The following is a 24457-nucleotide window of genomic DNA, read 5'->3' as shown; positions in this document are numbered from 1 at the left end:
TAAAGTTAGTAATTACTATTGTGGTTCCATGATGAGGAAGAGGGAGGTGTGAGTAGTGTAATGGATTACTAATTTGGAACCTGGATGAGCAAGGGATAAACTGGGGCAATTTAATAGATCATTACAGAGTTATGCATGAGGGAGATGAAAGTAATGTAATGGACTACTGATGGGGTACTGTGACTAGGAAGAGGGAAGCGGGCTAATATAATAGATTGTTAAATGGTAATTATATAGTGCCTCCTTAATATTTATATTGGCCTAAGCCTAGTCACGCTACACGGAAAAACTGTGTTGCAAAGTTCTGATTTTGGGTTAACTTCGTCGCCATTTTTAGATTCCTCCGCCATTTTGATTTCTGTTTGTGTGTTCTTTGTTCTAAAATTGTGGACTATGTTTTCAACTTGGAACCAATCCTCCCGAACTTTGAGTTCTGTTAATATTTAGATTATCCGAGAGCTGACTGTTTAGACTAGGCAATGAGACCTTGTGAACTGTTGTTTAAGTGTTGTCTGCGCGCACAAGAATCATCCTTGTATACACAATGGACAATGAAGAACAAACCTCGAGCGTATAGATAGGCTGAATAGAATTGTAAAGAGATGTTGCACAAGGCTTACCACGGATCAGAGAACATACATCACCATTGTGCCTCCATGGAAATGCAAACCTATGTAATCCTTTGCATAATATTGTATAATCTGTATGTGAACTAGGCACAAACTCCAGACCACGAATTATTAACGTGAAGAGAGGCTGGACAATATTACACGACATTGTATAAAAGCACAAATGTTTAGACGTCCAGCACTCTCTCACCTCTCTCAGTCGGGCTGTTACACATTGCGAGGTGTTGGGAGCCAGATAGCTATCTGTGTTGCTTTGTAAACTGTACAGTAATAAAAGATCTGTGAATCTTTTTAGCCCGTGATTGGTGTATTTCCTTTGTGCCACTCAGCCTCGATATTTCCTTGTTCTTTCAAGATTACTTTTGGATAAATGAGATGTGGAACATGGAAGTGGAAGAAATGGAACAGAACACAAATGGGCTTCTAGGCTGAGGAGGGGGGGACACTGGGGTAATGCAATATATTTTTAATTGAGTACCAAAACGTGGAGTGGACGGTGGGAGAAATGTTATGGATTACAAATGGGATACTGGGGCAATGAATATAGAAGCTGGGGCAATGTAATGATTATTAACCATGTACCAAGATAAAGAAGAGGGAGACAGCATAATGTAATAGATTAATAATGGGGTTCCAGGATGAAGAAGAGCGAGGCGGGTAAAGTAATGGTTTACAGTTGGAGTCCCTGGACGAGGAAGAATGAGTTGTGGTAATGTTATGGATTTTTAATGGGCTACCATGAACAAGCATGAGGGAGGTAGGTCGGAGTGAAGAAACAGCTTACTTTTGAAATACTCAGACTAAGAAGAGGGAAGTGTGGGTATTTAAATGGATAGCTAAGGAGGGAGAAGGATAAACAATGGGATGGCGGATTCATGGATTATTAAAGGTGCTGCTAATGTAATGGATTACACATGGGCTACTAGGATAAAGGGGAGAAGGATGGGGAAATGAAATAAAGAATTTAGTGAGTATGGGTATGAGGATGACTGAGGTGTGTTTAATGTAAAGGCATACTAACAGGGTACCGCGACAAGGAAGAAGAATGTGGCAGTATTGTAATGGATTACTTATAGTGCACCAAGATGAGGAAAGGAATGTCAGGTATATGTAATGGTTAACAAATGGGGTACTGGGATGCCAAAGAGGCAGGTGGGGGTAATGTGATATATTTCTAATGGATTACCATACTGTATTGGGATACTCATGGGGTACAGGGTCCAGGAAAATGGAGGCAGGGTTCATATAGAATATAACTTGTTGCGTACCGAGATTAGGAAGAGCAAGTCATCAGTAATTTAATGGTAAATAATGGTGACTCGAATGACGAAGAGGGAGGGTTTAGGTAATTTATTACTAATAGGCTACCGGGGAGAGGTAGAGGGAGAAATGTAATGGGGTACTGGTACAAGGACTAGAGAGGCAGGGGTAATGTAAAGTAATAATACAGGGGTTGCGGGAAGGGGCAAACAGTGGTGGGTGTAATGTAATGGGTTACTACAGGGATTAGAACGAGTGAGGTGAAGGTTATAACATGGATTACGTTTGGTGTACCATGAAAAGGAAGAGGGGGTGGGGTAATATAATGGATACTAATGGAAAAATGGGAGGAGGACAAAGGACGCGAGGGTAATGTAATGGATTAAGAATGGGTTACCAGGATGAGGAAGAGAGAGACTTGGGTATTGTAATGGATTTATAATAGTGTACCAATACAAGGAAATGGGTGATGGGGGAAATATATTACTAATGGGTTACTGGCACAAGGATTGGGGAGGTGTGGATAATGTAACTGATTAATATAGGGCATTGGAACAAGGAATAAGGCAGAAGGGTAATGTAATTGATTTTGCAGTTAAGAGAACGAAGCAGGTGGGGTAATATAATGGATTACTAAAGGAGGAAATGGGATGAGCAAGAGGTAGGTGAGAGTAGTGTAATAGCATACTTAGTAGATTTGAAAACTACACTGGCAGGTTCAGTGGATGGAGGCCGCCGAGCCTTGTTGATGCTGCTGGACCTTTTGGCGACCTTCGACCTTGTTGACCATTGCACTCTTGTTGACAGGTTGAAGGATATAGCTGGCTGCTCTCAACAGACCGTATACTGGATTCTTTCCTTTGTCGGCCCGCTATTATCAAGAGTGGCAATGGCGGAGGCTCAATCGGCCCAGTTGTCATCAATGTGGCTTAGAGCTCCACGTGAAAGCTCATGTGTCTCACACCCGACCAGCCTGTGGGTATGTGGTCAAACTTCTTAATCAGATCAGAAATATATTTCACTTGCCAATTTAATGCATCAGCCTTGATTAACTCAAGGCTTCATTATTGAAACAGCCTACTGTCAGGTACTACTAAAATCAACATGCAATCGCTACAACTTGCGCAGAAGAGTGATGTTAGCGCTGTCTTTGGCTTATGTAAATTTGATAATATCTCCAGCTCCAGGAAAGCGCTGCACTGGCTTCCTCTGGTACACCAGATCTCACACAAGATCCTGTCCCTGGTCTATAAATGCTGGTCCTCCACCGCACCATGCTATTTGAAAAAAATAAACTATCTGTTGATCTTCCGGCCTGTCATCTACGCTCGGGAGATTCCCACAAACTCAAACAACCCTGCTTCAGGCTGGTAACATTTGGGGGTTGTAGTTTCCTGGTGAGGGCACCAAGAGAATGGAACTCACTCCCTCTTGCAATAAGGACAATTAATACACTCTCAGGATTCTAAAACGCTTTGAAATTCTACCTCTTCGGACTTACTATTGGCTAATGCTCGATATCGAAATGATCTCTTCATCCTCAACTATCCCTTTTGATCTGACCATGTAGTCTACTGACCATTCTTGCTTCACCATGCGTCATTTTGTAATGTTTTGGATGTACTGTTCGTGTGTCTACCTGAGGCCTATAGGCATGTGGCGCCATACAAGAGATAAAATAAATTAATAAATAAGTACTAATTGGGAACTGGTACAATGAAGAGGGAGACAGAGCTTGCTTAATTAATTATGAATGTTTTAATTATGAATGTGTTACGTGGATGGGGAAGAGGGAGTTGGGGGTATTATAATAGATTACTATTATCTGCAAGACCCACTTACAAGGCCCCTGTCTGGCCAGTCTGGCCACAGCAAACTGGCTGGCCCACACATTTTCCTGCATACCGTCTTGTTCCATTCCTGGTTCTGCTGTCTCTGATTGTTTTCTGTAGCGTTTTACCCCTTTTGCAGCCCGGCACTCCAGCCCCTGGCTCAGTATGTAAACACTGCCCCTTGATTGCTTCCCACACCTGCATCGCGGCTGGCAAACCATTTTCGTTTGAGCCCTGCATGCTGGCAACCTGCTTCAAACCTCTCCCTGCAATGCTTCATTGTGCTCGTATTGGAATTGGCTTCCTGAACTGACTAATTCACTAACTCACTCTTAACCAATGACTTGTCCTTCTGAGGCTCCATGCTAAATCCTTCTTACTACAACTGTGTGCTTACCTACGGCTGTCTTAATGTAACTTGTGCAGCACACAAACTCTATATTAGACAGTCAGCCAATCCTGCTTTGATCTCCACCTGCTTTACTAAGAAATGGCTGTTTGTTTGTATTTCTGAAAATAGAATCTGGGTACATTTAATTTTGCTTGCTATTTAATATGTGGGATATTTGTCTGAATTCATGTGGGCATTTTGTGTGGATTTCTGAAAATCGCACCTGGGTATTTTATTTAAAAGTGCTTGCTTTTTGCAATACTTGCTTTTTGTCTGGATTTCTGAAAATAGAGTCTGGGTATTTTTAAATGTGTTTGCTTTTTGTAATACAGGCTTTTTGTCTGGATGTCTGAAAATAGAGTCTGGGTATTTTTAAATGTGTTTGCTTTTTGTAATACAGGCTTTTTGTCTGGATGTCTGAAAATAGAGTCTGGGTATTTTTAAATGTGTTTGCTTTTTGTAATACAGGCTTTTTGTCTGGATGTCTGAAAATAGAGTCTGGGTATTTTTAAATGTGTTTGCTTTTTGTAATACAGGCTTTTTGTCTGGATGTCTGAAAATAGAGTCTGGGTATTTTTAAATGTGTTTGCTTTTTGTAATACAGGCTTTTTGTCTGGATGTCTGAAAATAGAGTCTGGGTATTTTTAAATGTGTTTGCTTTTTGTAATACAGGCTTTTTGTCTGGATGTCTGAAAATAGAGTCTGGGTATTTTTAAATGTGTTTGCTTTTTGTAATACAGGCTTTTTGTCTGGATGTCTGAAAATAGAGTCTGGGTATTTTTGACTGTTTGCTTGGAATTGAAATCCTGTTGCTCTTGGCTCACACGCTGCTCTTTCACCCAATTGGGAAATTCAAAAATACTATTTGCATATATTGTTGTGTAAACTGCTATGCCTCTTGCTTTATCTTCATATCATATGTGGTTGTCTCACTAAAATGACTGTTTTCTATATCTGAATATTGAATTGTTCCTTCCTCCTCTGCATCTGTATCCTAGGCCCTATCAGTTTCTATTACTGTTTCATCTGTTGCATTGATCCTTCATCACACAACCAACTGCTAAGCAGCCTGTTGAGTTGCTTGCGCTTTGTGCAGTCCCCCTAACTGCTCTCCAACCCCACCCGGAACTATGTTGCTCTCCATCTCTAACTGCTACTCTATCACCTTTCCTACCTCTCTTTCGAAGTCTGGAAGGAAGAAATATAAGAAAGCACTGAAAGGAAAGACTAGGTGAGCAACTGCACCAGGTACTAACCCTGCACGCTCACACAAAAAATAGGGTGTTAGTATCATTCATCGAAGCATGAATAACATGTACTCAACAAAGGTGACCATGGAAGTATCATAAATTGAATATGGCAGTGTGCAAATAGCCTGCCCACAGTGGTCTAATAATGGGATAACATCCGATAATTTAAAGTTTAACATTTACACATTTATCTGTACCCGAAAACAATGCTAAAGTAATAACTTATGCAATAATCTAAGATCACTCATGGATTAGAGAGTGCATGAGAGACCACACAATTATACTATTTAACAATATGAATTTCATATGAATATGAATATAATACGTGTGACAATGAGTTAACCAACCAATGTGTTCATTTATTTACTTTGTTTCCTTTGCATTGCCCCTCCCCCCGACTCCCACCAATGCATTAAACTTTCATTTTTTAATTGTACTTGCATGGCAATCAATATCATATATTTACAATTATACTTTTCTTTATGTTTGTTTTGCTACATTTAGGTTTGGGAATGGAATGAATTTACTCATTATGTCGTCTGCATATAGCCTTGAGAAAAGACACTTCTGTCGAAACACGTGTTGGCTGTTCAAACAGGACTAATAGGGAATAAACAAATGAATGAAGAATGTTATGTATCTATGTGTGAAAAGCTTTAATAACAATATCACAGAATCTATCTAGAACTCACTGATACATTTTGGGGATAGTGCAAAGTGCTGGTGGTAACAATATTTCTTATACATCTTATGGTTTAGGGTTTACCAGAAACCGCTAGCCATGCATCTGTCTCTGCAATCTTCACATTTGAGGACCCAACACAACTGGACGATAATTAAACCTACTCCCTGTTCTATAACACAGTCTGATATAAATGTTCCATTAATCGTTTTTCGTATGGATATGATCAAACATAAAACATGACTCTTTTCCTTTTAGGATTCTTTCTGTGGCAAACATGCTTGTTAGCAGATTCTCTCCTGCTCAGTTCTTTTGTTTTGTTTTTAATTAACCTCTGTGGAAGCATCATTCATTAGTTTCAAGATTTTAGATATATAAAACTCTGGCATTCACAATATTTTTAGAACCACAACTTTGTAGCGGAGTGTACAGAGTGTTTCCTGTGTTCTGTGTTCTGTGTTCTGGCGACTCTGTTCGCCATTGCCATTGCAGGAAGAGGTGGAGTTTACCACAAAAACCACCATCACTCCAAGCGGATTGTACAGAGTGTTTCCTGTGTTCCCTGGTGGTCCGTGGGGTTTGTGGAGTACGGTGAACTCTTCTACAGAAACTCCGGTAAGAAGATCAGCAAGCAAGCGTATGGCCTTCTGCCCTCTACTTTCCACCCTACACCATCCACTGACCTGCCGCGCAGGTGGAGCACAGGGTAAGAGTGCTCGCAAGCTGATTGCAAAATAGAGCAAGCGAACTAAAATGCGGACTGGAGCCACGGCGAATACCCATGCTCATGCGCAAGCTCAGGCCAAGCGCGATATAGAAACGGCAAATATTTCAAACCTACAGGCTGTTTTAGGAAGGAACGCGCATGGAGATGTGAGACACTCTGTCCCGGCAACTCTGCTTGACTCACCGTTTCCCCGCCCAGCGATGATGGTTCACGCGGGCGTATGAACTGGTAGAAAGGTGAAATGGACTGGAACGGTCACAAATACAATGCTGCTCGATGATCGCGAAGCGAGCGATGACAGCGACTGCATAGAATTGAGTGAGAATGAGAGTGAGAGTGAGTTGGGGAATTGTGAGGACGTAGGATCAAGTACAGCAACGAGTAAGAGGGGAAGAGCGAAAGGTGCAAATGGTTCAGCCCCTAATGAACATCTAATAAATATGAGCGCTCAGTCATCACAAGTGGAAGAACAAATAGTGAAGAGAAATCAGGAGGAACCCTCGAGGGCTGTGTGCGCTGTCGGCGCAGGAAAAGACAAATGTCCGGTAATGATACATCATCTACAGGAGGAGAGCCCTCGTCCCGACTCAACCTCCTCCTCTCAACTCGATCAGAGGCAATGTTTGCCTTACGATACATGCAGCGAGAACAGGGCGCCCAAGTTGAGCACTACAGACTTGCCTACCCCGTCATCCCCCAAAAATCAATGTAATACAAGCCCAAGTCCAAAGCAAAAAAAACACCTGGGACTAGAAGAGACGAATTGTCAAGGAAGTCCTATTGAAGAACATACCGCCGGAGATGACTCATTTAACTAATGAGGCAAAGCGTGGGAAGGAGCTTTGCAATAAGGATCTATCACTTTCACAAAGTGCTTCAAGTATGGAAAAGACAATAAAAGCTGGATCTTCACTAAAACTCTTGGCGTGGCTAAGAGTGGCAGCAATGCACAAACCCGAAAATAAAACGCCTGAACGAATGTCCACATACATGCCATCGCCTAATTTGAAGCAGACGGAGGACCCTAAACAGCTAGTAATGCAGGAGAATGCAATATCTGTTAGACCATCGAAAGTGCTAAGTGAGGACTGGTTGAGTCCTGAGGTGTGGAATGAAAGGAGTGCTGCACATAATGTACAAAATGTGTCTAAAATATCAACTAGAAGGGACTCCTTAGAGATTGCGGATCAACTATTGTAAGATCTTGAACCGCAAAATAATACATCCACGAAAATCATCCCAAACATACGAGAGCGGGAGAACGTGGTCACAAGCAGAACGAAGATTGCTCAATGATACGAACATCGGTGAAGTCTTGAGACTTGAGACAGATACCCCTCCCTTTGAGACAAGAAATGATGAAATCATTGCCTCACAAAAGAGGAACAGAAGAAATATAAGCTCTGACACTGAAACAGATGGCACGAACAAGCGCTTCAAAGGAGGGAGTGCCGCGAAAGCCTCTACACCACCCAAAAGAGTGAGTGAAGATAAAAAGAGCTCTCCATCCTCGGAGTCAGAGAACAATGAGAAGATTGAGCAAAGACTAAACGAGAGTCAGCTGAAGGGGGATCCTATAACAGCGAATGAGCGAATGAGCTCTGGGATCAGCTCTGCATTTCTGGAATCAGTAGTTACAAAGTTAAGCCCGATCCTTATGTCATCATCAATGATAGCCGTGGCCCCCCTAATGAAATTATACGAAAATCTAAATGAGAATTGGCACGATCAAACCACGTTAATTGCACTACTCAACTCGAAATTGATAAAACTAGAGGCAGACTTAACGGACATGACAGCGCAGGTGGTGATGTCAAGAAGAGGCAACACAATCTCTTTAACAGCCCTGAAAGAGTCGTTAAAAAATTCGGCTGAAGACAAAAGACTGTTAGCAGACGTCACTAGACAAGCATTGTCGCTACTACAAAACGAACTTGAATACAAGAATACCTCAGTCCCTACAAATCAGCCTTCTAGCATCTATCCAAGGGCAGAAATAACTAAAGATCTGACGCTCGTTGGCAATAGCACGAGTTTACCAGGTGTTAGACAACAAGAGAAATCATTAAAAACAACAAGATTATTCTGATTCAAAACTGCAGTTACGGAAAAGAACTTACAATTAGTACTGCAGAAAACGATACCTCCGAGAAAGGTCTCACGGAAAATGGTATCCATATAGATACGGATACGCATTTAGTTGCCACTTGCACAACGATTCCAACAAACGTAGTTCCACAAGAAATAGTCCGTATTGAAACGGAGAAAGAAAATGGGGATAATCCTCTGACAATTGATCTGACCCAGGCTGATAAGTGCTTAAAAGACATTTCAGTGAGTGTGGAGACCGACCCCAAAGTTGCGTCCACAAAAAAGAATGAAGTGGAGTGGTTGAACATTTTTGAAAACGGGAAAAGTATGAAATCCAACAAAAAAAAGGCAGTCAATCAGAAGCAGAACAAAGGTATAAAACAATCAAAAAACCAACAAACCCAAAAGAATCAAAAGCCGAGAAGTTCAACAAATTTCTTTAGAAACATCAAAGCTTTGAACATCATAGTTAATAACCCTGAGCAAAAACTAACAAAGATCAAACAAAAATGTGCCGATGCTGTGGTGGAAACAGAGACCCTTGAGTCTCAAACTGAAGCCACTGTCTCCGTCCCAGGATCAAACATAAACCCAAGGAGTCAGAAAATTCCTACGGTGGTAGAGATGATGAGGCTGAGACTAGGGAATTACTGAACCTGTCAACGTACAGCTCACCTGATAGAGATGAAATGGAGAGTGAAAACATTGAGGAGCTCGATCAAAAAGGTGAGGAGAGAGCTGTCAATGCCGGGTCCACAAAGGACGGAACTGGGCCATGGATGCATCTAAAAGACCTTGTGAAAGTGAGCGAGTCTCAACCAAAAGGTAAAAGAGTCTTTTCGTGGCCAAGGACTCCAAAGAAAATCAACGTAATAAAATATAAGGACCGAGCAAAGCCTCAGGAAACTCAAAGATACTATACATTAGAGGAGAAACGGATGATAAGTATGCAGAAAGCTGAATCCATGAAGAAAAGCACATCAGATCCGCTGAAGAATATAAATGACTCAGTGCAGGATCTGTGCGCAAAGTCTGAGCCTACAAAAGCATATCAGCACTCTGGAAAAAACTCTGAGAGTCGAACCAGCAACAACGCCCTGTCAAAAATAACATTTCCTCAATGCCTGCAGGACACCAGGCGTTCAGACTTCTAGTAGAAAAAACTGAAATCAGAAAAAGTGATACGCCTTTAAACAGGTATACCATCCTGCAGCTATTCCAAAAAATCCCCGGTTTAAGATCAATAAAAAGTGCCCGAATCAATCGAGTCGAAATAATAACAGATGCAAACCAGAAATTTGTACTATTACACATTATAGACAAAAAGGATGTGGAATTGGTCATGAGATGTGAGAGGCATCTGTGGGATGCAGGGTACCTAGTCTACGAGGTGGACAACGCGCTGGTGGATGAAGTAACTGAAAAACCTACAGGCACCAACCCACCTGTTGAAAAAAGAATCCTCCCACTGGGGAGCTCCCATGCGCCAACAAACGGAAGAGTTGAGGCTCAGAGGTGCGACGATGCAAAAGAGAAGGTAGGAGATGAGACTAGTCTCTGCCCGTCGATCGTGACAAGACTAAGAGAATTCAAAATAACAGTAGATAACCGTGAGATGGTAAAGTCAGCGGATTCTATGGTTGAGAAGAAGAACGTCCTGGAAGACAGGGGTGATAAATGGGCATGGCTCGCGAAAACTCTAAACAGTCCAACGATGAGTTCATGCCATGAGCAAGAGACAAAGGTGATGATGGCCACCTGGAATACGAGAGGCTTTTCACATCTTTTGAACTCAACACCTGAAATTTTGGCAAAGGCTGATGTGATATGTCTCCAAGAAACGTGGCTCGCGAATACACTGTGCGTAGAAGGTTACGAAGTTGCACTAAATCCAGCGATTAGACAAAAAAAGGCCGCCCAATGTCTGGCCAACTAGTTCTCATTAAAAGATCATCTGGGTTGAGAATTATATCAGCATCAAACATCTCTCCCTTCCTGCAGATAATTAGTGTAAGTTCAGTAAACCAGATAGAGAAAAAGGGGCAAGTTATCTATCTCGTAAATGTTTACTGGAACTCAACACCAAAAACGCACCAAAAATTCGAAGACGATCTGTTAGAAGCCATAGATAACATCCAAAGCGATAACCCGGGAACCCCGCTGATTGTGTGTGGTGATTTCAATATGAACCTACTAGAAATTGATCAAATAAAGTCTCCCAAGAAATTTAAGGAGAGAAACAAATGTGAATGCTGGCTTGACGAAATGGCGCACAGGAATTTGATAATGCAAAATGGAACAACTCGAGGAGATATCCCAGCAAAGCCAACATGGGAACGAGGAGGACAAAAATCTATATTAGATTACATCTTTGTCTCGAATAGTTTAGTCCAAGAGATTGTTACACTGAACGTGCTCAAGACAACTAAAAGTGACCACAACATCGTATCAATGGAATGGAAGATGAACAATCCAGTATTGCGGAAGCAATGGAGACAACCAATCTCAGTGGTTCCAGGAAGGAACAGACTGCGTGTAAAGAATGCCGACATAGTGGCAGTGACAGAATTGTTGCTTCAACATCAACGGCTGGGTGGGTGCAATCCGATTGAATACCAACAATTCTTGGAGATCTTCAAAATTAAAAAGAGGTCCACTCTGAATAGAGCTAGGTACCAAAGGCACCAATACGATCGTGAAGTTGCAACAAGAAAGAGAGAGCTAAGGAAGACACTGAGAAGAATTGGCGCTGAAAATCTGAATGATGCTAGGACACTGATAAAAAAGGCAAAGAACTGATACACGAACTGGCATAAACAGCATAGAGCCTTAATGGTGCACCAGGATGCCGAACAAATGCTGAAGGCCCTAAACAAAAGGAACTCCAAGGGCTTCTGGGCCATAATAAATGAAACAATGAACCCCGAAAAAGTGATAATATCAAATATGGTAATCTTGGAAGATGAGTGGGAAAGGCATTATGCAGAGTTATTTAAAAAAAGGTTAATGCCAAGTACCACAAATTTCGAGTGGAGCCACCTGTGGGAAATTGCAATAGATAAAGAAGACATACGTGCAACCATCATAAAAAGCAGTGCCTCACGTGCCGCAGGGCCTAATGGGTTATCAAACGCGGATCTGAAAGAGAACATCGAAGAGTGGGTGGAGTTTTGTGACATCTTGTTTCAATTAACAATAAAAGAAGGTCGGGTGCCATCCACATGGAAATCCGGAATAATCGTCCCCATCTTCAAGAAAGGAATCCGCACAGACCCCGCAAATTATCGGCCAATAGCTCTGCTAGATGTAGTAGGTAAAGTGTTTGCATCGCAATTACTTATACAACTTACAACATGGATTCGGAAAGAGAAGATCTACGACGACCGTCAGACCGGGTTCGTTAAAGGTATAGGCTGTGGTGCGAATCTGTTAATTCTGAACCTGTTAAAAATCGAGGCAATTAGATCCGGCCAAAAAATATATCTCGCATTTATTGGTATGGCAAATGCGTTTGACGGGGTGGACAGAGAAACCCTCTGGAACAACCTTATGAGAAGGGGGTGTAGTAAGAGCCTGATCCAAGCCATTAAAGAGCTATATTCGGACATGTACATCCAAGTTCGCTTGGACAGTGAAGGAAACCTAACAAACCCCATAGCAACAAAGCGAGGAGTAAAACAAGGGTGCCCATTAGGGGCAACCCTTTTCAACTTCTACATATCAGAAGTTGGCACCGCCCTATCAAATGTAGTGTCTTTTCCACCGCGGATCAATGGAATTAAGATCAATCATATCATGTATACAGATGATATGGTGATATTAGACCATACACCAATTGGCCTCCAACGAAAATTGTCAGCACTAAGATCCTTCCTAGAAGACCTGGGATTGGAGATCAATGCGACCAAATCTGAAATCTTGGTACTTGAAAATAAAAAAGGAAGAAAAACCAATAATTTCAGACAAGGCTGGTCGATCAGAGAGAAAAAGCTAAATAAAGTACCTCAGGCAAGATACTTGGGAACAATCATCAGCTCGAGTATTAATAATGAGCCGATGACCAAAAAGCTCTTAAACAGCTTCAAACAATTGATCTCACAAGCCATCATAATTCAAAAAAGGTATGGGAAATTTTCCATTGATCCAGTAAGAACATTTTTTCAGAGCAAAGTATCCCCGATCTTAACCTATGGTGCAGAGAACATGTTCGGGTGCGACCATAAACTATAGTCGCGATGTGAAGGATTATTCTGGAAGAAGGTTCTTCAGATTCCACAAAGTACGCCCACGGCCAATGTACTATACAAAGTAGGGATTACATCACTTAACGTGAGAATCACATGGAATAAGTTGGCCTTGTTTAGGAAACTACACAATGATGCAAACCTCCCTCCTCTTATAATCTTTACGGCTGAGAAGACGCAAAGAAAATCAGCGTTAAACGAATGGAAACTACAATGCAAGGGGATCCTAAACCAATTAGGAATGGATGAGCAAGTACTATGGTACAATCAAAATTTAGTAAAAAGGAAATTGTTAGATTTGGATTGGATCGACATAGGAGAGCAAAGATCAGCGCATAAATCCATGCTAAATGCACCACCTGAAGCGAAAAAACGTAACACACTTTCAAAATATCTAATGTTATCACCTTGTAGCCGTTTGAGAAGGCTGTTTCTAAAGTTCTGTCTAAATATCTTTGAAACGAAAGACATTTTAAGACATCGACGGATGATTCCTGAAAGTAATGTAACGTGCAGATTCTGTGGAAAAGAAGATGAAGATCTAAAACACCTGGTGCTTCTTGTACAGAACTGAGAGTGCAACGCGAGAACTGTTTGAGGAAGGTGAAGAGTTCATTCCAGTCATACAAATCTGAAGAATGGTGGAAACATCTTCACATTGGCGAAAGCAAAGCGCTGATGATTGGCACGATGAGACTCTTAGAGCATATTCAAATCCAATTAGAGAAAAGCCCTTATACTTGAACAGTGAAGCTGGAAACTAAGAGGGAAAGGAACTATGAAGTTCTAATGGAAGGAATCAAGAGTCATTTATTAGTGCAACATGGATTAGAATGAATTGAACATTTTAAAGGTTAAAAAGTAGGACAAAAAGTGACAAATAGTTTTGTTCTATGTTCTTTTATTTTTTTCTTCTTTTTAAATTTTAAAAAAGTTTGTATAAACTAAATGAAATAAAAAAATAAATAAATAAAAACACAACTTTTGAATAATTAGCCTTTCCCATCATAGCAAAGCAGGTTCTAAAGCTTTAGTAGGAAGTATTTACAAGTATTTATTTTATATTCACAAATAATACTGTTTGTTTTGCTGCTTGCTGCAAGTTCATGTGAATACAACCCTATTACATTTCTTATTCATATCACAGCGCTCCCTTGATCTTTTGTCCTGGCATCAGAGAGGCCACCAAAATGGCAGAAGTGCCCTATGCAAAATCACTCTACATCATGGTACATTATGTTGGTACATTATGTTGGACTCTGGGTACATATGGAATTTTAAGTTACTTGTAATGAGAGGACATTTTCTTAACACCTCTTGTGATATTTAAACACTTTATGATGTCCTTGCAGCACATGTTTCCAAATTGACTGACCTTCAGATGCTAGTGCTGGAGAAGATGCTGTGGATTTTTAAGACTGATCTGCTTGACACCTTGTAGCAACCCTTCCAATGGTAGTGCTGGTTGAAGAATTTGCTTTGAATTTCTCTGGATGATCTGCTGGACATCTTGTTGCAGCCCTTTAGATGCTAGTGTTGATCGGAGAAGTTGCTTTGGATTTCTTAGACTGGCCTCTTGGCGTCTTGCTGCAGCCCTTCAGATGCTAGTGTTGGCTGGAGAAGATGCTGTGGATTTCTTCGACTGATCTGCTTGGCATCTTGTTGCAGCCCTTCAGATGCTAATGTTGGCTGGAGAAGATGCTGTGGATTTCTTAGACTGATCTCCTTGACACCTTGTTGCAGCCCTTCCGATGGTAGTGCTGGTTGAAGAATTTGCCTTGGATTTCTCTGATGATCTGCTGGACATCTTGTTGCAGCCCTTCAGATGCTAGTGATCGTTTGAGAAGTTGCTTTGGATTTCTTCGACTGATCTGCTTGAAATCTTGTTGCAGCCCTTCAGATGCTAGTGTTGATTGGAGAAGTTGCTTTGGATTTCTTCGACTGATCTGCTTGACATCTTGTTGCAGCCCTTCGGATGCTAGTGTTGATTGGAGACGTTGCTTTGGATTTCTTTGACTGATCTGCTTGGCATCTTGTTGCAGCCCTTCAGATGATAGTGTTGGTTGGAGAAGTCACTTTGGATTTCTTAGACTAATCTGCTTGGCATCTTGTTGCAACCCTTCAGATGGTAGTGTTGATCGGAGAAGTTGCTTTGTATTTCTTAGACTGGACTGCTTGGCGTCTTGCTGCAACCCTTCAGATGAAAGTGTTGGTTGGAGAATTTGCTTTGGATTTCTCTGGATGATCTGCTTGACATCTGGTTGCAACCTTCAGATGCTAGTGTTGGGTGGAGAAGTTGCTTTGGATTTCTTAGACTGATCTGCTTGACATCTGGTTGCAACCATCCAGATGCTAGTGTTGGTTGGAGAAGATGCTTAGGATTTCTTCCACTGAACTGCTTGACAAGTTGTTGCAGCCCTTCAGATGCTAGTGTTGGTTGGAGAAGTTACTTTGGATTTCTTCGACTGATCTGTTTGACATCTTGTTGCAGCCCTTCAGATGCTAGTGTGGTTGGAGAATTTGCTTTGGATTTCTTAGACTGATCTGTTTGGCATCTTGTTGCAGCCCTTCAGATGCTAGTGTTGGTTGGAGAAGTTGCTTTGGATTTCTTAGACTGGAATGCTTGACATCTTGTTGCAGCCCTTCAGATGCTAGTGTTGGTTAGAGAAGTTGCTTTCGATTTCTTAGACTGGACTGCTTGACATCTTGTTGCAGCCCTTCAGATGCTAGTGTTGGTTGGAGAAGTTACTTTGGATGTCTTCGATTGGTCTGCTTGACATCTTGTTGCAGCCCTTCAGATGCTAGTGTTGGTTGAAGAAGTTGCTTTGGATTTCTTAGACTGGAATGCTTGACATCGTGTTGCAGCCCTTCAGATGCTAGTGTTGGGTGGAGAAGTTGCTTTGGATTTCTTAGACTGATCTGTTTGGCATCTTGTTGCAGCCCTTCAGATGCTAGTGTTGGTTGGAGAAGTTGCTTTGGATTTCTTAGACTGGAATGCTTGACATCTTGTTGCAGCCCTTCAGATGCTAGTGTTGGTTAGAGAAGTTGCTTTCGATTTCTTAGACTGGACTGCTTGACATCTTGTTGCAGCCCTTCAGATGCTAGTGTTGGTTGGAGAAGTTACTTTGGATGTCTTCGATTGGTCTGCTTGACATCTTGTTGCAGCCCTTCAGATGCTAGTGTTGGGTGGAGAAGTTGCTTTGGATTTCTTAGACTGATCTGCTTGAGATTGTGCTGCAGCCATTCAGATGCTAGTGTTGGTTGGAGAAGTTGAATGGGATTTCTTCCACTGATTACTTGGCAGCTTGCTGCAGTGGATTAGTTTTAGTGGTACATAGTGTATCAACCTTTTGCATAAGAAAAGGGACCCCTTGTCCAGTAAGATTGCAGTGGGCAGATATTTTGGAAGGAAATGATGACCACATTCAAAATGTTATAAAAATGACAGGAATATGGCTTTCACTTTCTTCATAAATCTGCTGTTACAATTAATATATGAATGGGTAGTGCAATGGTGAGATACTTGCATACCCCAATCAAACTCACCAGTTCTATAAATGCTGCAACTTCCACACTTGCTGGTTATTAAATCTCATTGTGCAATGAAAGCTACATCTTGTGAACAAAATGGCAACGATTAAGAGGCACATCAGAAAGACTCAGAGAAACTTCAACATCATGACAGTAAAAGTGTCATTACAATCCATGTTTCACTATGTCACATTGTTGCTGTGATATTGTGTTCATTCTTTCAGACTGTGATGTGTCAATTTTCTTCCTCACGGCATTTTTAAATCCTGTGTTCCTCAGACTGTATATAATGAGGTTACAAAGAGGACTGATTATGATGTAGGTCAAAGAGGAGATCTTGCTGTCCCCCATGGAGGATTTTGGTCGAAGATACGTAGCACAGAGAGATGCATAGAAGAAAACAACCACAGTCAGGTGGGAGGCACAGGTCGAGAACACCTTCTCATTGCCTCCCTTTGCCTTGATTTTCAAAATAGAAGAGATAATGTTGACATACGATATGATGATCAAAAGAAAAGACCCCAGCGACAATGAAACCCCAATGGCATAGATATATATTTCAATGGTGTGAGTGCTGCTGCATGTGATCTTCATCAGTGCTGCAATGTCACAGAAGAAGTGGTTGATAGTGTTGGAGACACAGTAGGAGAACCCAGACACAACTATTGTGGCTGGTAAAGCAACCATGAGACCAATAAGCCAGCTTCCCGTGGCCAGCCGAACGCACACATCTTTATTCATGATGTGGAGGTAATGTAAAGGATTGCAGATGGCCACATACCGGTCATAAGCCATCACTGTGAGCAAAACAATCTCTGCAGCTGCTATGGCAAGAAAATAATTCATCTGGAGGAGGCACTTTGTGAGAGAAACTTGTGAATCCTTGAGAAAGAAGTGTGCTAGCATTGCAGGGAGAACAACTGAGGTGTATGATATGTCAATTAGTGACAACATAGAGACAAAGAAGTACATGGGAGTGTGCAGCTGCGAGATACTGGAAACTGTTGCCACAATAAGAAGGTTTCCACTCAGAGTAAGCAGATACAGCAATAAAAACACACTAATGAGTGGAACTTGGAGGAGTGGAAGATCTGAAAAGCCAACAATCACAATGTCATTGGATGAACTTTGATTTTCTGATTCCATTGAAGGATAAATGCTGCTACTGTAGGGTTGGATTTGAAGAAAAGGTGAAAATAAACAAGCAAATTAATTAGTACTTTTGCTGAAACAGATGACTGGACTAAGGTGGCTCTATACGGCTTGCATTAATTTATGTAAAAGTGATGAAAATATTAGTTCCTGTATTTTTGTGCAGCATTTCTCATGGTTTCTATATTTTGGAAATGCTTATCCCCACATTGCTTAAAAGTCATTGTATGCATTTCAGTGAGGCTTACGTTGGCAATTGTTACATTTAGCATCATGGAAGTTAATTAGAAAGCATGCATTGATCTTCTAAACATCCAGATCTCCCTTCACAATGAGAGCTCACTTCCAAAGGCAAGTAAGGATTTTGATTTTGGAATTATTTCAGAATGAATGATATTACAAATGTAAAAGATGAAAGGTGCCTCTCCATCTTTGTGTAGTCCATCTGCATATCTGATTATGTGGCAAGTTTGTATTCACTCCCTTGCATCACACACATGTCAGGCTTCCAGCATGATAAGCATGTGGAGAGCATGCAACAGCAGGGCTTGGGTCTCTAGTCTTGAATGGGAAACAATTATTTGTGATAGCCCTTCATAATCTCTATGCAGTCAATCGTTGGTGTCTCTTCTGGAAACCTGTCACTTTTACAAACTCTCATATTGCCTGGAAACACTCTGTTTCCTAAAGCAATGTAATAGTGAGCAGATTACAGGAGTTTCAAGTGGTTATGATTAATTTGATGATTTTTATGCATTGCCATTTCTTTTTTCAAATGTTTCTTGAAATGGAGGGGGTGTGCCAGATGTGGGTCCAGCCTTCTCGTCATGTAAAATATCATTTTGCTTGAAAAACAGTATCAATTGTTTTTTAAAAAGGCACACAGAAGTACGAAATTGTGAGAGACATGAATTCATTAAACATTGGTTTGTTAGCTAATTCGAGGCAAAGGTTGAATTGTACATCATGAAAATGTAAAACATGAAATTAAACATCCTCATCTTAAATATACGCATGTTGAGGTGTTCAGTTGTGCTTAGATTTGATGTTTTTCAGAATGAATTTGGAGACATATCAAACTATGTTGATATATTGATTTTGATTTTTTGATGTATTTTGTAAAAGATAAGTTCCGCATTGCCAGTTCCTTTTCAGGTAAGTTTGTTCATGAAGCGGGCCCACCAGAGCCAACATGAACTGCCAGTAAACTGTAAATACTCCTGTGTTCCAGCTTCACGAGCCTGCATGGAACTTCCAGCCCGGCTTGTGAAACTGGAACGCAAGGCAACATAAACACTCAAACACAATTCGTTACTTATCTCCCTCCCCCAGAACATAACGAAATAGTAAGAATAGAATATAATACAACATAAAAAAAACATAAACAAAAGTAACAAGAACAAATGAAACATAGTTGAGATTTTCACTGAACAAAAGTAACAATAACAAATTAAACATAATCCTTCAACCAACTCGGTTTGCGTGCAAGTCCCTTTGAGGCTTCACCGCTACTCACTTTAGAACTTGTACTTGAAGCATCACCGCTACCCACTTTAGAACTTGTACTACTCACTTTAGCACTTGTACTACCACTTTCCTTGACCTCCAGTCTCCTTTCATCATTCACCCCAGACTCATTGCTGCTATCCTCTTCCTCAAGTGGGATTTGCTCATCACTCACTCCTTGAGCTCCCTCACCTTCTCCATCCCTCACTGTCTCAGCTCTTGCCAACCTGTCCTGAGACCACACTTCACCTCCTTCCAAGATTATGACACTATCACGCACAGCAGCAATTCTCTTTAGTCCAATGAATTTACTATCCACACAATTTGTGTAATTCCGGGATTCTTCACCAAGACCCAATCTCCAACTTTCTACTCCCTAGTCTTCGCACACTCTCTCCTGTCAAATGACTATTTATTAATTTCCTGTGCCTGTTTTATAAGTCTCATGACTGCATCTCTATCAACCACAACTGCTCCTGCCAAACCTAGCCATCCTGGGCAGAGCCTAGTCCCAGGCTCCCTTCCCTTGAGTGACGCAAAAGGAGACACCTTAGTAATGGAATGAAGGGTAATCATATAGCTCCACATCATGTGATTTAATACTTCTCTCCAAGGCTGTCCAGTATGCATCGCAAGCTGAATACCTCCCTTGATATACCTGTTGACCCTCTCAACCAAACCATTGGCTCTAGGATGGTAACGTACAATCCTAATGTGTTTATTGCCATAACCCTCTAAAAATGTCTTCATAAACCGGGAAACAAACTGAACACCAACTCCCTCTCTTAAAAATACTTTTTCTAAGAAGGAAACCAAATCTCTAGCTGTCACTTCCCTGGTTGCTTCCCACTCCACCCATTTGGAATGAAAATCAACAACTTGAACCCGTCACCCAAACCCACCACGTATCCCAAAATATTGACAGCCAGTTTCTGCCACGGTTGAACTGGAACCGTACTAGGAATCAATGGTACCTCTCGCACAACCTTATTTTTGTCACATAGTTGACATGAATTACAATTTTTTACAAACTCTTCAGCCATCCTGTCCATCCTGGGCCACCAGTAACTATGTCTCAGTCTTCTCTTGGTAGCCCCCTCACCCAGATGGTCTTGATGTGCTAATTCTAACAAACTCATTCTCACTCCTTCTGGAGGAACAATACAATTCCCTCTTCTCAGTCTGCTACCTTCCAAACTTAGCTCCTCTCTCACTTCCCACCAGGTTTCAAACTTCTTCTCAAGAACCTCCTTGTCAGGCCACCCATCAACAGTCCACTGTTTAATTAGTTTAAGATCCTCATCTTCAAGCTCAGCTTGTTCCCATTCTCCATAGTCCACACTAACTAGCTCGGAAACAACACATTCTTCACTCTACTGAGTTTGTACTGGTTGTCCCCCTTCCACAGGCATTCTAGACAGACAATCTGCCACCAGGTTCTTCTTTCCCGGTAGGTAGCTCACATTGAAATTGTAGAACTGAAGACAAAGACCCCATCTGCTTATCCTTGGAGATCCCACAGCCCATCTGCCACTATCAAAAAGCTGTACCAAGGGTTTGTGGTCTGACCTCACTATGAACCTCCTTCCCCATAAAAAATATTTGAAATGATTGACAGCCCAGAACATGGCCAATGCCTCTCGCTCTATTACTGAATAATTTTCCTCAGCTCCTTTAAGGGTCCTACAAGCAAACGCTATAACTCTCTCTACTTTATTAGTATCATATTGTATTAGAGTGGCACCTAAACCCAACATGCTGGCATCAACCACTAACACAGTCCTATCATTAGCATCAAATTTCCCAATAGAAGGAGCTTGCATAATTCCCTGTTTTATCTTGCCAAATGCTTCCTCACACTGTGTGGACCAATGACATTTCACACCCTTTCTCAATAGGGCTCTCAGAGGTGTGGATATGCTAGCAAAATCCTTTATGCACTTATGGTAATATTCTGCTAACCCCAGAAAAGACCTAACTTGATCCTTGTCCGAAGGACATGGGGCCTTCTCAATAGCATCGACAAGGCTCAATTTAGGTCTGATAACGTGATTCGACACAACATGACCTAAGTACGCAACAATGTCCACAAACACTTTCGACTTACTCCTCCTAACTGTTAGTCTTGCCTCCCCCAGCCTTGACAGTACAACTCTCAACAATAGATCATGTTCCTCACAGGACTCAGCAAATACCAAGATATCATCTTGGAAAATGATCACATTTGGAACCCCATCCGTCACTGTCTCCATCATTCTCTGAAAGACCACTGCCGCTGATGTCAGACCGAACGGCATCCTACAATATCTAAATGTCCCTTCAGTGGTGATGAAAGCAGTCAGGTGTTGACACACCTCTGAAAGTGGAACCTGGTGGTAAGCTTGCGACAAGTCAATCGCTGAAAAATGATTTGCCTTGCTCAACCTAGTCAGCTTCTCATTAATTATGGGTAATGGATGACGGTCTACCAGAATGTTCCGATTGAGATCACTCAAGTCTACACATAGTCTTATCTCACCGCCGGATTTTGTTGCTATGACAACTGGAGACAGCCATTCCGATCCTTCCACTCTTTCTATGATGCCCCTCTGATGTAAAGCTTCTATCTCTGCTTTGACCTTGTCTTTAAGATTATGTGGGACAGGTCTGACTTTATGTAATTTTGGGACAGCACCTTTTAATACCTACCTGGTCACCAAGGGGAAAGCCTAAAACACCCCAACCCCAAGTCTTTTCCGACAGCTGAATTTCACGATTTTTTCAGACTGGGACACCATACAGATAAGGGCCTAGGGTGTCCAAACACCAAGGGAAACAGAGAACCCCACGCATTTCCGAAAAGAGGACATCCGTGGGGGAATCCGCAGAGGTCTGTCTTGTGCAAATCAGCCCAGAATGTATTACCCAGAAACCCTGGCAAAGTCTGAAATGTGGCGACAAAAACCCAATTTCCCCATATTTCACTCAGCTCACCCACTGAAACACGCCGCCAACAACACATGGCCTACCTTCCTGCGTTCCCACTTGTGTAACGATGAAAACGATACCTCACATGTGTGGGTACACCTACCTGGTCACCAAGGGGAATGCCTAAAACACCCCTAACCCCAAGTCTTTTCCGACAGCTGAAATTCACGATTTTTTCAGACTGGCACACCATACAGATATGGGCCTTGGGTGTCCAAGCCACTAAGGAAAATAGGGAACCTCATGCATTTTCAAAAAGAGGACATCCGTGGGAATCCGCAGAGGTCTGACTTGCACAAATCGGTCCGGAATGTATTACCCAGAAACCCCTGCAAAGTCCAAAACATGGCAAAAAAAAACCAATTTCCCCACATTTCACTCAGCTCACCCACCCAAACATGCCGCCAAAAACACATGGCCTACCTTCCCACGTTCCCATGTCTGTCCTAATGAAAACGGTACCTCACATGTTTGGGTGCACCTACCTGGGCGCCAAGGGGAAACCTTGAAAAACCAATAACCCCAAGTCTTTACCGACAGCTGAATTTCATGATTTTTTCAGACTGGCACACCATACAGATATGGGACTTGGGTGTCCAAGCCTCTAAGGAAAATAGGGAACCTCATGCATTTCCAAAAAGAGGACATCCGTGGGAATCGGTAGAGGTCTGACTTGCGCAAATTGGGACAGAATGTATTACCCAGAAACCCTGGCAAAGTCCGAAATGTGGAGAAAAAATGCCAATTTCCCCATATTTCACTCAGCTCACCCACCGAAACACGCCGCCAACAACACATGGCCTACCTTCCCGTGTTCCCACATGTGTCCTGATGAAAACGGTACCTCAAATGTATTGGTGCACCTACCTGGGCGCCAAGGGGAAATCCTAAAACACCCCTAACCGCAAGCATTTTCCGACAGCTGAATTTCATGATTTTTTCAGACTGGCACACCATACAGATATAGGCCTAGGATGTCCAAGCCACCAAGGAAAAAAGGGAAACCCATGCATTTCCAAAAAGAGGACATCTGTGGGAATCCGTAGAGGTTTGACTTGTGCAATTTGGGACAGAATGTATTACCCAGAAACCCTGGCAAAGTCCGAAATGTGGTGAAAAAATGCCAATTTCCTCATATTTCACTCAGCTCACCCACCGAAACATGCCGCCAACAACACATGGTCTACCTTCCTGTGTTCCCACATGTGTCCTGATGAAAACGATACCTCAAATGTATCGCTGCACCTACCTGGGGGCACCAAGGGGAAATGCTAAAACACCCCTAACCGCAAGACTTTTCCGACAGCTGAATTTCATGATTTTTTCAGACGTGCACACCATACAAATATGGGCCTAGCGTGTCCAAGCCACCAAGGAAAACAGAGAACCCCATGCATTTCTGAAAAGAGGACATCTGTGGGAATCCGCGGAGGTCTGACTTGCGCAAATCGGCCCAGAATGTATCACCCAAAACCCTAGCAAATTCTGAAATGTGGAAAAAAAAACAATTTCCCCACATTTCACTCAGCTCACCCACCGAAACAACCCGGCAACAACACATGGCCTACCTTCCTGCATTCCCACTCGTGTCCCGATGAAAAGATCCCTCACATGTGTGGGTACACCTACCTGGTCACCAAGGGGAAAGCCTAAAACATCCCTAACCCCAAGTCTTTTCCGACAGCTGAATTTCACGATTTTTTCAGACTGGCACACCATACAGATATGGTCCTTGGGTGTCCAACCCACTAAGGAAAATAGGGAACCCCATGTATTTTCAAAAAGAGTACATCCGTGGGAATCCGCAGAGGTCTGACTTGCTCAAATCGGCCCAGAATGTATTACCCAGAAACCCCTGCAAAGTCCAAAATGTGGCAAAAAAAATACAATTTCCCCACATTTCACTCAGCTCACCCACCGAAACATGCCGCCAACAACACATGGCCTACCTTCCCACGTTCCCACATCTGTCCTGATGAAAACAGTACCTCACATGTTTGGGTGCACCTACCTGGGCGCCAAGGGGAAAGCCTAAAACACCAATAACCCCAAGTCTTTACCGACAGCTGAATTTCATGATTTTATCAGACTGGCACACCATACAGATATAGGCCTATAATGTCCAAGGCAGCAAGGAAAACAGAGAAATCCATGCTTACAAAGAGAGGACATCCGTGGGAATCCACAGAGGTCTG

The sequence above is a fragment of the Ambystoma mexicanum genome, chromosome 3p (assembly GCF_040938575.1).
Source record: "Ambystoma mexicanum isolate Mex_15411 chromosome 3p, UKY_AmexF1_1, whole genome shotgun sequence".
Classification (NCBI taxonomy): domain Eukaryota; kingdom Metazoa; phylum Chordata; class Amphibia; order Caudata; family Ambystomatidae; genus Ambystoma; species Ambystoma mexicanum.
This window is presented reverse-complemented; position numbering follows the sequence as displayed.